The 12,626-nt window shown below is 35.8% G+C and overlaps 2 long non-coding RNA genes across 2 annotated transcripts; one reads left to right on the plus strand and one right to left on the minus strand.

Moving 5' to 3' along the window:
- LOC126823742 (uncharacterized) lies at positions 1-1,854 on the minus strand. Its single transcript, XR_007681290.2, has 3 exons — positions 1,808-1,854; positions 1,240-1,310; positions 1-411 (listed from the first exon to the last, which is right to left on the minus strand). It is a non-coding gene; the product is annotated as an uncharacterized LOC126823742 (long non-coding RNA).
- A 3,886-nt stretch (positions 1,855-5,740) lies between these two features.
- Positions 5,741-7,497, plus strand: LOC126823703 (uncharacterized). The gene is made up of 3 exons (XR_007681266.2): positions 5,741-5,894; positions 6,511-6,831; positions 7,131-7,497. It is a non-coding gene; the product is annotated as an uncharacterized LOC126823703 (long non-coding RNA).
- Positions 7,498-12,626: the final 5,129 nt, after the last annotated feature.

The following is a 12,626-nucleotide window of genomic DNA, read 5'->3' on the forward strand; positions in this document are numbered from 1 at the left end:
ATGCCGGCCACCAAATGAAAAATACATTTTTTAATTGATGTTTGTCAAATTTGACTTTTCGACACATTTTGCTTGCATAACCACTCTGTTTGAGGAATTTAAAATACATTATTATATAGAGCGAAGCTCGAAAGCATCGCGGGAAGTACAGCTATATGACGACATGACGTCATAGTGGGGACCCAAAATGGCGCCTGTAAATGAGTTGTCGTAACTTTCCCTATACAGGGCTTTGGCGCCAACCACCTCGCTACCCGGGAACTTTCGGGACTTTTGGTTTGCATTTTTGATTGTTGAAAATGGCAGCATATCGTTCATCAGTTCATGAATCGACCAGAGTTACACCTAATGAGGTTGTCTTCGGTAAAAATATTAAACTTCCTGTTGATCTGATCTTAGGCAAGGTTGAACCTGAAAGTAGAATAAAAAGCAAATCAGAATATGTATCAGAACTTTCTGAAAATTTAAATCAAATACATAATTTTGTTCGTAAGCGGCTAAAATTATCCGCTAATGTCATGAAGAAAGAACATGACCGTAGCATACAGCTAAATAAATATAATATAGGGGACTATGTCTGGTGGTATAACCTTCGTAGTCGAGACAGTGGGGCCAAGTTGAGTTGTCCCTGGGAAGGCCCATTTCGTATTATAAAAAGACTCAATGATGTTGTTTATAAAATAAGGAGAGACAGGTGTACAAAAATTAAAATTGTTCACCACAATTACTTAAAACCATATGTTGGAGTAAGAGGCGAAAATTAAATTATTAATAATAAAATAAAGAAAATTATAAACTTAAAATTTCTATGGTTATGAATGTACAAATAAAACAGTCCAAGGGAAACCTTGGGAAGCAGTGATAATATAATTTTCGAACCAAACACTAGTTATATAAAACAGTGTGAGTAAAATGCAGACAAAAAAAAACAACAAAAAAATTCTTACACGCTTTATTACAATGTATTCTTCGGGTGACCAGATACAGATGCAAGATTTGTCCACAGAATGGGAGGGAGTGTGTTACTCTACAAGCAGTAGAAAGACACTTGTCTGCTGCGCATTCTGGATTTACCTACCAATGCTCATCATGTAGTGGTCTTTGTAATAGGGGGTTGCGGCACCAGAGATGTCCGGGGTCAAACATGAACCTTATAAAACGACAGAATATGAAATTCGGACCGGAGGAGCAAAAAGAATATTGACTTTTCAGAGACAACAGGAGAAACAGTATAAGTACCGTTTTGAGACGCCCCGTCTCGGAACAGGAGAGGCAGGAGGCCAGAAGAAAAATCACTGTACCACTAGTCACTGAAAAAGAAAATACTGCAAATATAGTCAAGAGGGAAAATGCTCAAAGAAAACGTAAAATTCTTGTAGGAATTTATGACAACAACCCATTAAGCCCAGGACTGAGAGCAATTAAAGTCAAGAGAGACATCCCAGAACCACAGCCTCCAGCACCTCAGCCAACCTTACCACCATCTCCTCTTTCCCCGATTAGCTGTCCACCAATTTCAATAGAAGCTGACACAATTCCCCTAGCACCATCTTCCACATCATTTCCTTCATTGTCTGTATCCCATGCAGTATCACCAGGTCATCCAACTTACACACCAACGAATAAAACAGATTTAAAACTAGCTGCCATTAAAGAACAGCAGTCACCAGTCATCTTGATTGTTGGGGGGTTTAAATTTACTACTTCAAAATTCACATTAACATCTGATCCAAACTCGTTGCTGGCCGAGTTAGTACAACTAGATTCACCTGTAAAGCCTGAAATTATTGATGGAATTAATACTTACAGAATAGACAGAAATCCTCGCCACTTTATGGTTATACTTTATTACCTAAGAAATAAAGAGAATAGTGATGTTAACAGGATACTACCCAATCAGCAACATCATTTGCAACAACTGCTCTTCGAAGCCATCTATTACGAACTTTCTGAATTACAGACTGTCATACGCTCCAGGATGAGAGAATTATGCTGCTGGTCTATGTAATTGTAAACCAACTCGTATTGATGACTTATTATATTTAATTTAAGCCTTAGAAAACAATTGTATTTTATATTATAAGCCTTCCTACATATTGTTGTTCTTATTGTCAATCAATTTAAAAGAGTTATATATATATTATTTACCATAGGCTATTTAAATTGCATAAATGTAGGCCTACTACTAGCTTAGATACACAGGTACAAATTATATGGAACAATATTAGTCTGTTTATTACTGTGCGACGTTTCGACTAGGCTTTTCTAGTACTGTAGTGGTATTGTATAATTAATTAATTGCATGTAGTAGGTTCAGATATTGTTAACTTACCTTGTCGAATTCCAAGGCCCTCCTGTTGTTATTGTTTCATTGTTAATTGGATTGTTGAGTCATATTCTTTCTTATCCTAAAGTTAAAGTATAATTAATTATAAATACTGGTAATAATTACATTATTCTTTAAATTCTTACTGAATGTTATATTATAATATTGCATGCTCTATTGTTTATTGACATAATTATTGTAATGTATTTTTGTGCACTTGCATTTTCTCAGTTATAGTAATGTATCGTCATTCGGGACGAATGCTTTTCAGGGAAGGGGGTAATGTTACGAATTATGTAGACGGCTAGCTGTCATTTCAATCACTCTGTTTACATCTACTCTAGGCCTTTCGCCGGTCTCGTTAAACCGGAAGTGTACTTTCATGGTGGAATTTAGCTTATTTTCACAATAAATACATATTGTCAATAATTTGTAATATCTTTAATGAACTCCTTGTACATGAATTACTTTTATAACTTACGTTATAGTTCATTAAACTTACGTATTTAGGAGATACAGCTTGAGATTCTCCGCTTCCATTTACCGCTATGTTAACTGTTAGAAGACGAGCGCGTGCCATTTCAAGCATTCCCATTGGACGACAGGAAATGCCATGCAGGGATTGGATAATATCGTCACGTGATATCTATGGAAGGTTATATAAGCAACCGCGTTCGGTTGTTTCGGCGCACTATGCCCTGGCTCGTATTCACGTCTGCTAAGAGACAGTGATCAACAGTTATTACAGTCTAATTGACTCTAATTACGACTTATTAAGTTCTACAATATGGAAGACTTAATGGTAAGAAACGAGTCAGTCTAAATATTAAATCGATTTACAAATTATATAATATATTATGATACTTATAGCCGCTTAATTATTATTCGCGGCGCTTCTAGCCTAGTCTACCGATTACTGCGATAGCCTAGTCCTATTCCGACTATTTTAGTATTTAGCCACACAATGGCTAAGTAGAAGTAACTTAGCCAGGTCTTGAATTAGTCTTAAGACAAAAGAACATAATGATGCATACTTGAATACAATTCTATACTATTAATATTGTCATATTATTAATAACATATTATTACCGTATCGCGGTATCCTTGACATATTATCATTATCATTAGGCCAATTGGAAATACATTTATTTTTACTTTAGTAATCTAGCCTAATAGCATACTAGTACTAATACCGGTAGTAGCCTTATTTATTATATATAGTGGCCTGTTAATACATGTATAAATAAAACTTATTGATTATTTATTAATGCCTTGTGTCATTTCTTTTGGTCGAATGCTAGAACTTTATGGAGACGAGCCCACTAGGAGGATTGCTCTTAGCTCTTTGGCGAGCCACAAAAGACAGTCCCGTTACAGGCCCAGCATATCACATCCCCTATTCTCGCATGTGTGTACTATTTATAAGAAGTGTCACTGACAGATCAAGGTGAGGACAAATGACTGAGTTGCCTCCGACTCTGGTTGAATGTGCTTCAGTCCTTTGCCCATCGATATTTCATAATCAATACAGGACAGGTCTATCTATGATAGTAGGCCTATAGTCAATAAATGGTCATGTTTTAAATATCTGGAATAGGCAGGTTTAGCCATCACATAATGCATCTTTAATATACATACATGTGCTTTTATGTAGGCTAATGAAGACGAGCATACGTCATACAGTGTGCTATAAGGGGAAAATGTTTCACGGACAGTGGCGCTATGAACTACTTTTATATCGAATGCCAATATGTACACGGGGCATCGCTTTTTCGTCAGCCCCTCCCCCCCTCCTGCACCACTGACAAGGAGAAACCACGCCGAAAAATCACGAAGAACTTTCTCGGCTAACACCGGGAGAGAATGCGAGACCTCCAGGCTAGCGAGTCAGCGTCTTACTAAGCCACCGTGGTTCACATGGCGACAGGGTATTCTGTAATACTAGGCCTATTACTGTGGAAGATGTTGGTTCTGAATACAAATTTACAAAATTGAAAACAAATTTACATAATTAAAAAGTATTCTACAAATGAATTTACGATGAAAAATGAATTTACAAATTAAAAATGAATTTACAAATTAAAAATGAATTTACAAATTAAAAATGAATTTACAAATTAAAAATGAATTTACAATATTATTAATAAAAATAGGAAATAAAAAATTATTCTACAAAATTAAAAATAGAAATTATTTTTACATAATTAAAAAGTATTCTACAAATGAATTTACGATGAAAAATGAATTTACAAATTAAAAATGAATTTACAAATTAAAAATGAATTTACAAATTAAAAAGGAATTTACAATATTATTAATAAAAATAGGAAATAAAAAATTATTCTACAAAATTAAAAATAGAAATTATTTTTTCAAAATTTAAAATAGGAAATAAAGGAGAAAACCCCCTAAAATATTTCGTTATTAAGCTTTCATAGAAAAGGCCTTATAAAATACGGTTGACAGTATGATTCCCACAAGGAAATCAATTGTTAAATTTGATGCATGGCATGTTTGTTTGCTGCACTGATATACAGTTATATAAATTACTCACCATTGAAGGGCGTACATCCCTAGCCATTATTATCTACAATATTCGGCATTAAATTAGAATTCAATATCCATTAAAATTCAGTATTGGCCCAATTCAATCAATGTTGATGGTGTTATCTTTACGTCAAAATATAATCATTATAATTTGCTAAATACAATTTTAAAGATCGAAATATCGAGAATGGGTCGGGTGCGTAACAATTCCTTGATATTAGGAATTCGAAAAAGAATAGACAAAATTAATACATTGTCATGTCCATGGTAAAGACGATTTATTAATGTGATAATCATTATTTAGTGGTTTCGTCGAAGTCCCCATATCATTGGCGCAATATGCCGAGGACGTGCATTAAACCACACTTCATTTCATCCCCATAGTAAAGTAAATGAGTTATATAACCGAAGCATTGCGTTAACAGACTTTTATGATTTGACATGACAGGCTAAGAATAGCATCGACAATTTAAAGAGAGACTGGCACTTTTGCAATCTGGTACATTGACGATGATCAAATTAGATAATTAGTTGAATGCTCGTCTGGGGTTATTTTCATAAATACCAAATTTACAATTAATTATACATTAACTTGGTGAAAGTGGGCCTCTTTAAGCACAGAATTCGGATATCCCTTTTTTATTGATTTTATCATTTAAAGGGAGACTGGCACTTTTGCAACCTGGTTCACTTGCGATGTTCAAATTAGATAATTAGTGGATTGCTAGCCTGGGGTTATTTTCATAAATATCAAATTTATAATTAATTACATTTATTAAAATGATGGAAGTGGGGCCTCTTTAAGTACATAATTCAGATATCCCTGTTTTATATAGGATGTAAATTACGGCTGTGAATGTTGTTATTATTACAGTAGAATTATTGTCTATATATTATTATGAAATGCTTAACACCCGGATGTCTGTATATAAGTAGTTAATAAGTGGTCGTCGTATAACTTCAGAGTTTAATGATATAGATTTATCTGGAAAACAAACTGAATATTACATCTCATTAAGAAGTAAGTTTTAGATACAATTATTTATTTGTATACTTATACTGTTGTAACGCAATTGAAATGTAAAAAAAACCCTACTGTTTCTCTGATTATCATTATACGTATTAAAATAACAATTATCATTGGGAGACCTGGTGACTCAGTGTGTAGGACGCTGGCTCGCTCTCGCGGAGGTCTCAGGTTCGCTCCAGGTGTTGGTCGAGAAAGTTTTCCTGTTTATACGACGTGGTTTCCCCTTGTCAATGAAGCAAGACTGGGGGTCTGACAGGGAGCATTGTCCAGTCGTTTCGATGGATGAGGTTCCGTGTACGCAAAGGAACCCCCTGACAGCTGGGATTCAAAATAGGAGTATCCCGTATGTATGTCTTGATTAGCCCAGTCCATGTCTAAAAGTAATATGTTAAACCCCATTTCATTTAGTGTGTCACTGGTGTGTATGTTTTAATAGATATTATACGAGATTCGGTGGTTTTCTCAAAGTCGATCTAGACCTATAACCGACCGTTTGAGACCCCATTGCATAGATACTGAGCTAATATAAATATGTGACAATTAGATCCTGAACAACTAACGTTATGTATCTAACTATATTCACCATTATATTGTTATTTTACAACAGTGGATTGTTCTCAACAATATAATTGCCATGAAGATGACCAAACAGCGAAGAAAGCCTTATTCATTTTCAACATTGCCATCAGCTCTGTTTTAGTGTTCGGATATATTTTTCATGTTTATTTTTTAAGTAAAATAAACGTCAAGGATGTGGAATGGCAGAAGAAGATTTTAGTGTTATGTTTAATTTGTTTTATTGTGTTAGTTTTGGTCGTGCTGATTCAAGCCGTGATCAAATTGTCGGTGATATTCTACGGTTTCCTAACAGCTTTGTCGATGCTTGGATATGTACTGTGGGGAGTGTTGCTTTTTATCGGCTTACAATGTAAGTATAACACTATTTTCTAAAGCCCGATTAACAATATGCGATTATTTGTAAGAAATATAATTATAGCTTGAACCTAAGACAAGACAAATGCGCCGAGATCATTTCAAAAGAACCCCGAAGAGTAGAGAAAGAAACGCCGCCGATTAGGTAAAACTCATCTCCAAAGCGATATATAAGACTCTAAATATTCTTTAGATTCCTTATACGAAATTGCCCCGAATAGGTTTCACTAATCCAAAGTGAAAATCTAGTTAAACCGATGCCTTTTAATAAAGTTAAATTTCTTTTTTCTTCAGGGAGACAGATCGAGATTGAAACAAGACATGATAATTATGAAAAACAGATTCTTGTATAATGTTTACTGTTAGAGAATAACGTCCGTGGAGCCATATATTATATAGATCCAGAATATTGATTGGAAAAAGACATTTAATTTATGCGAACGCCAAATGACAATATGTTTTCAATGAATCGAACTAGCATTAAACTTTACGATGAGGGGAATTTTCATTAGATCTACTACTTTAGTATCTAAAAGACTTCCAAGTATCAGTTTCAAATTCAAATCGAAGATTGTGTTTTGCTTTCACTTTAACATGTTATCATTAGTTTAATATTTTTTAATTCTGAAACCAAAGAAATAAAGATAGCACACTTTTATAATTCTGTATTAGCATGTAAGGTATGATATATAATATTCCTCAAGCAATGGTTACGTCAATATCAGATAACTATCCATTGACATTGGTACATTTACTACTGTAAAGTAAGTCGTGTTTCTGATCAATCAGTCGGATTGGCACCAGTTTAAATGAGGAATAGAAGTTTAATAAAGTTCGAAATAAGTGGCACCACAGGAGTATTGACTATTTCGATTTCTTTGTATATAGACCAATGAAAACAGCGGTCCATAATCGATATACACCATACTCACCATTTCTCAGCAATAATTAAACCAATTTAGAATTATTTACAAATATTAACAGCAATTGAAAATAGATAAGTGGAATACATATCAAAGATGCATTATATAAGAGATACATCTCCCTATTGCAGATCTTTATTTGGACTTCAAATGTTATATAAACTATGGTATATACATCTATTTATATGACAAGCCTATAGTCAACCACAGACCATCGGGTTGGTGTGTGTGTGTGTGGGGGGGGGGGGGCAATAGATTAACGCTTACGCTTTTGATCATCATGTCAGTGCCGATGCTTTGATTCCCCGCACGTGCGTTGGTTTTCTCCAGATCCCCCCACATTTAAATACCCCTACGCCCAAGCATGTTATTGAAATAAAATTGAACCGTGGCTACGCTTATAAAAGAGAGAGAGAGAGAGAGAGAGAGAGAGAGAGAATGGGGTTTAACGCCCACTCGATACAAACTAGGTCATTTCGGGACTAACCTGGTTTAATTTTATTTCAATAATTCGCTTGCGCGTAGGGGTCTTTAGCAGTGCGAGGAAACCGGAGGACCCGGAGAAAACCCACGAGGTTGGACAGGCGACCCATTTATTAATATTTTTATGATATACAACCAAATTATAAACTGTAACAGAAGACTAGGTCTTGGTGTTAACAATACAATTACCACCACAATTATAATCAAACACAAGCAGTTATCCTCTACAGAGACGTGTGGCATCCTATTAACGTATTAAGCAGGAAGGGTGGGTTAAATAGTACTATATTGTAGAATATCATATTTGGCCATAACTACAAAATCTGCTTATAAAACAAAACCGGAAATCGTAATTGAACCTCAACCAGCAACTTAATTATGTGGTTGTTAAATGCAGTAAAATCTCTGATTATTATGTTAGGCACCCACTATCGTGCGATGCGTGACGGTAGGACTGTCTCAATTATCCGTATTGATTTTGCGCGTGCCGTCATCAATGTGTTTGTATTTCTCATACGTGATACGGCACACGGATACGGCAGCACGTATCGAACAGATTTCATACGGAAAAGGTCCGTATAACACCTTCGTCTTTTACAGTCAACTTTGCTACTTTTAGACGCTGAAATGTGGCGCCATAGCGTTTTTATACGCCCACATTTTCATGTGGACGTATTATGCCGTCGCCCGTGTCCGTCCGTCCACAATTGTTTGTGGACTCTCTACAGGTCACAATTCTTATCCGATTTTGACGAAACTTTAAATATTGGTTTATCCCCAAAAGATCTCGGCTGCTTTCGATATTGGCATGTATCGGATCGAAACTTCATGGAGTATGGCCCCTGATTGTACTAAAAATCACGTTTTTATCTTGTGGAACCTATAGAGGTCACAATTTTTATCCGATTTTGTTGAAACTTGAAATGTAAGTTCGATATTTGCGCATATCGGACCGTAACTTCCTGAATTATGGCCCCTGGTTGTACGAAAAATCGCGTTTTTAGCTTGTGGACCCTATAGAGGTCATAATTTTTATCCGATTTAAAAAAAACCGTATTATTATATCACCGTTACACCCTAAAGACGGCTGAGTTCGAATTTCGTGAAAATCGGCCCAAAATTGAAAGACAAAATGGCCGCCTTCGTTCTCAAATAGCGTAAAAATATGGTATATCAAGGTTGTGGACCCTATAGAGGTCACAATTTTTATCCGATTTTGTTGAAACTTGAAATGTAAGTTTATAACACAAAGATCTCGGCTCCTTTCGATATTTGCGCATATCGAATTGTAATTTCCTGAATTATGGCCCTTGATTGTAGGAAAAATCACTTTCTTTTTAGCTTGTTCTCTATCCATCTCTCGAAAATGTGGGCGTATCCTGCCTGGCAGCCGCTGGTAAAGTTTCTGAAATTGCACCATATTTTAAACTACTACATGTATCACTTCATTTTATTCTTTTGGTTTAAAATGACAACGAGAAAGTGTATGCGTACTGCTTATTGATTGGTTTATTACACAATGTATTAACTGATGATCAATAGGATTCTGCAATGTCTACATACATGTATTCTCAGTATTATGAATACTACATGTATATCGTAAAACAATCATCGTCTCTATTCAATGTGTGGTGGATTGAGTCACACATTTTATAATTTCATGATTTTATTTGTACTTCTAAGTTTAGTCACTTCCTAGTGTGAAAGCCTACAATTATTCTCTTATACCAAAATTAGTCAACTTTTGACATGCTTATAATGTAAAATCTACAGACAAACAAAATGACATCCGTTTGTTTAAAGAGGAAGTAATAGTTTCATTAAGATTAATTTTAACTTTCATCTCAATCACCAAAAATCTCTTTTATTTTAAATCAGATTTTGTTGAACGATTTAGATAATAATTTCCAATCTGCTCAATATTTTGTGCTGGCAGTTTCTGAAAAGGTAAATCTATTTCTTAATAGTTTGATTTGCACATTTTAATCAATTTGTAACCAATTTGAAAGCTGGGTGCGTTCTTTAACAGGTTTTGTAGAGAAGCTGCCTAACTTGTGCAATGTATTGCTGACATGAGTTTTCTAATTCAAATAGATGTAGTACTATACCTTGTTCTATTTGATATTCGCATTTATATCAGATCGTAACTGCCTGAATTGTGGCCCCTGATTGTACGAAGAGTCACGTTTTTAGCTTGTGGACCCTTCAGAGGCTACAATTTTGATTTGATTTTAAAAACCGTTCAAAGCTATCACCATTACACCATCATAATGGTTGAGTTCAAATTTCGTGAAATCGGACAGAGACTGACAAAATGGCCGCTCCCCTTTACGCAAATAGAATAATAAGGTTGTGGAGTGTGGACCCACTAGAAGTCACAATTTTTATTCGATTTTGATGAAACTTAAAATATATGTTTATATCCCTAAAATCGTGGTTCCTTTCAATACTGACGCGTGTCAGAACGTAACATCCTGGATTATGGCCCCTGATAATCCCTGATTGTTTGAAAAAAAATCACTTTTTTTAGCTGGTTCCCTGTCCATCTCTTGCAAAAGGTGGGTGTATCTCGTATGGCAACCGCTTGTTTATGAATCTATGTGCAACCTAGAACACAAAGTTGTATATTTGGTGTGATTTTAACCACGATAAAGACTGGAATTTAATCATTATTTTCGATGAGTTTTTCTCGGAATTTTCATATTTTCCCTGTCTGTATGCTGGTTAATCTACGTGCTAAATTTTGGGAGGATGTGATTCTATGGTAAAGGGGTATAAAGTAATCTGATATGATAATTTAGTAAAACCAAAAATTGCTGTCGAGTCGAAGTCGAAGATTTTTATACGCCCACATTTTCATGTGGACGTATATTGTCGTCGCCCCTGTCCGTCCGGACGTCCGCAATTTGTTTGTGGACACTCTACAGGTCACAATTCTTATCCGATTTTGACGAAACTTGAAATATAGGTGTATCTCCAAAAGATCTCGGCTGCTTTCGATATTGGCATGTATCGGATCGAAACTTCATGGATTATGGCCCCTGTTTGTACGAAAAATCACGTTTTTAGCTTGTGGACACTATAGAGGTCACAATTTTTATCCGATTTTGTTGAAACTTGAAATGTAAGTTTATTACCCAAAGATCTCGGTTCCTTTCGATATTCGTGCATATCGGACAGTAACTTCCTGAATTATGGCCCCTGATTGTACAAAAAATCGCTTTCTTTTTAGCTTGTGGACCCTATAGAGGTCATAATTTTTATGCGATTTAAAAAGCCCTTTTATTATTTCACCGTTACACCCTAAGGACGGGTGAGTTCGAATTTCGTGAAAATCGGCCCAAAATTGACAGACAAAATGGCCGCCGTTCGTTCTCAAATAGCGTAAAAATATGGTATATCAAGGTTGTGGACCCTATAGAGGTCACAATTTTTATCCGATTTTGTTGAAACTTGAAATGTAAGTTTATAACCCAAAGATCTCGGTTCCTTTCGATATTCGCGCATATCGGACCGTAACTTCCTGAATTATGGCCCATGATTGTCCAAAAAAATCGGGTCTTTAGCTTGTGCACCCTATAGAGGTCATAATTTTTATCCGATTTAAAAAATCGGTCCAAAATTGACAGAAAAAATGGCCGCCGTTCGTTCTCAAATAGCGTAAAAATATGGTATATCAAGGTCGTGGGCCCTATAGAGGTCATAATTTTTATCCGATTTTGTTGAAACTTGAAATGTTAGTTTATAACACAAAGATCTCAGTTCCTTTCGATATTCACGCATATTGAATTGTAATTTCCTGAATTATGGCCCTTGATAGTAGGAAAAATCACTTTCTTGTTAGCTTGTTCTCTATCCATCTCTCGAAAATGTGGGCGTATCCTGCCTGGCAGCCGCTGGTTAAGAAGATGCGACATAAATATATTTTTTAATTGCTCAGCGACTGTCGAACGACTTAACTCCTTCCAGGAATTTTAGGCTAGGCACGTGTCTGGTACTGATGGTGATCTTGGTAGATATCTGCCATCATGCTGTAATAGAAATACGCTCAGCTCCGCGAAAATCTGCCAAAACTCTAAAACTGCATGGACGCAACGTATCTCGTGACGATATGGGTGGGAAAAATTCCGTATCCGAATGGTTAGCACGTGCGCGCTGTATCATAAGGCCTGTCATTGTGTCAACTGGCGTGGTTTCGAATCCCCGGTTGTACGTGACAAGGAGTAGGGTCGCCTGTCCAAACTCGTGGGTTTTCTCCAGGTCCTCCGGTTCCCTCCCACTGTTAAATACACCTACGCGCAAGGGAAGTATTGAAATAAAATTGAACCATGTGTTAGTCCCGAAATGACCTAGTTTGTGTCAAGTATGGACATTTCTTTCATAG

The sequence above is a fragment of the Patella vulgata genome, chromosome 1 (genome assembly GCF_932274485.2).
Source record: "Patella vulgata chromosome 1, xgPatVulg1.2, whole genome shotgun sequence".
Taxonomy (NCBI): Eukaryota; Metazoa; Mollusca; class Gastropoda; family Patellidae; genus Patella; species Patella vulgata.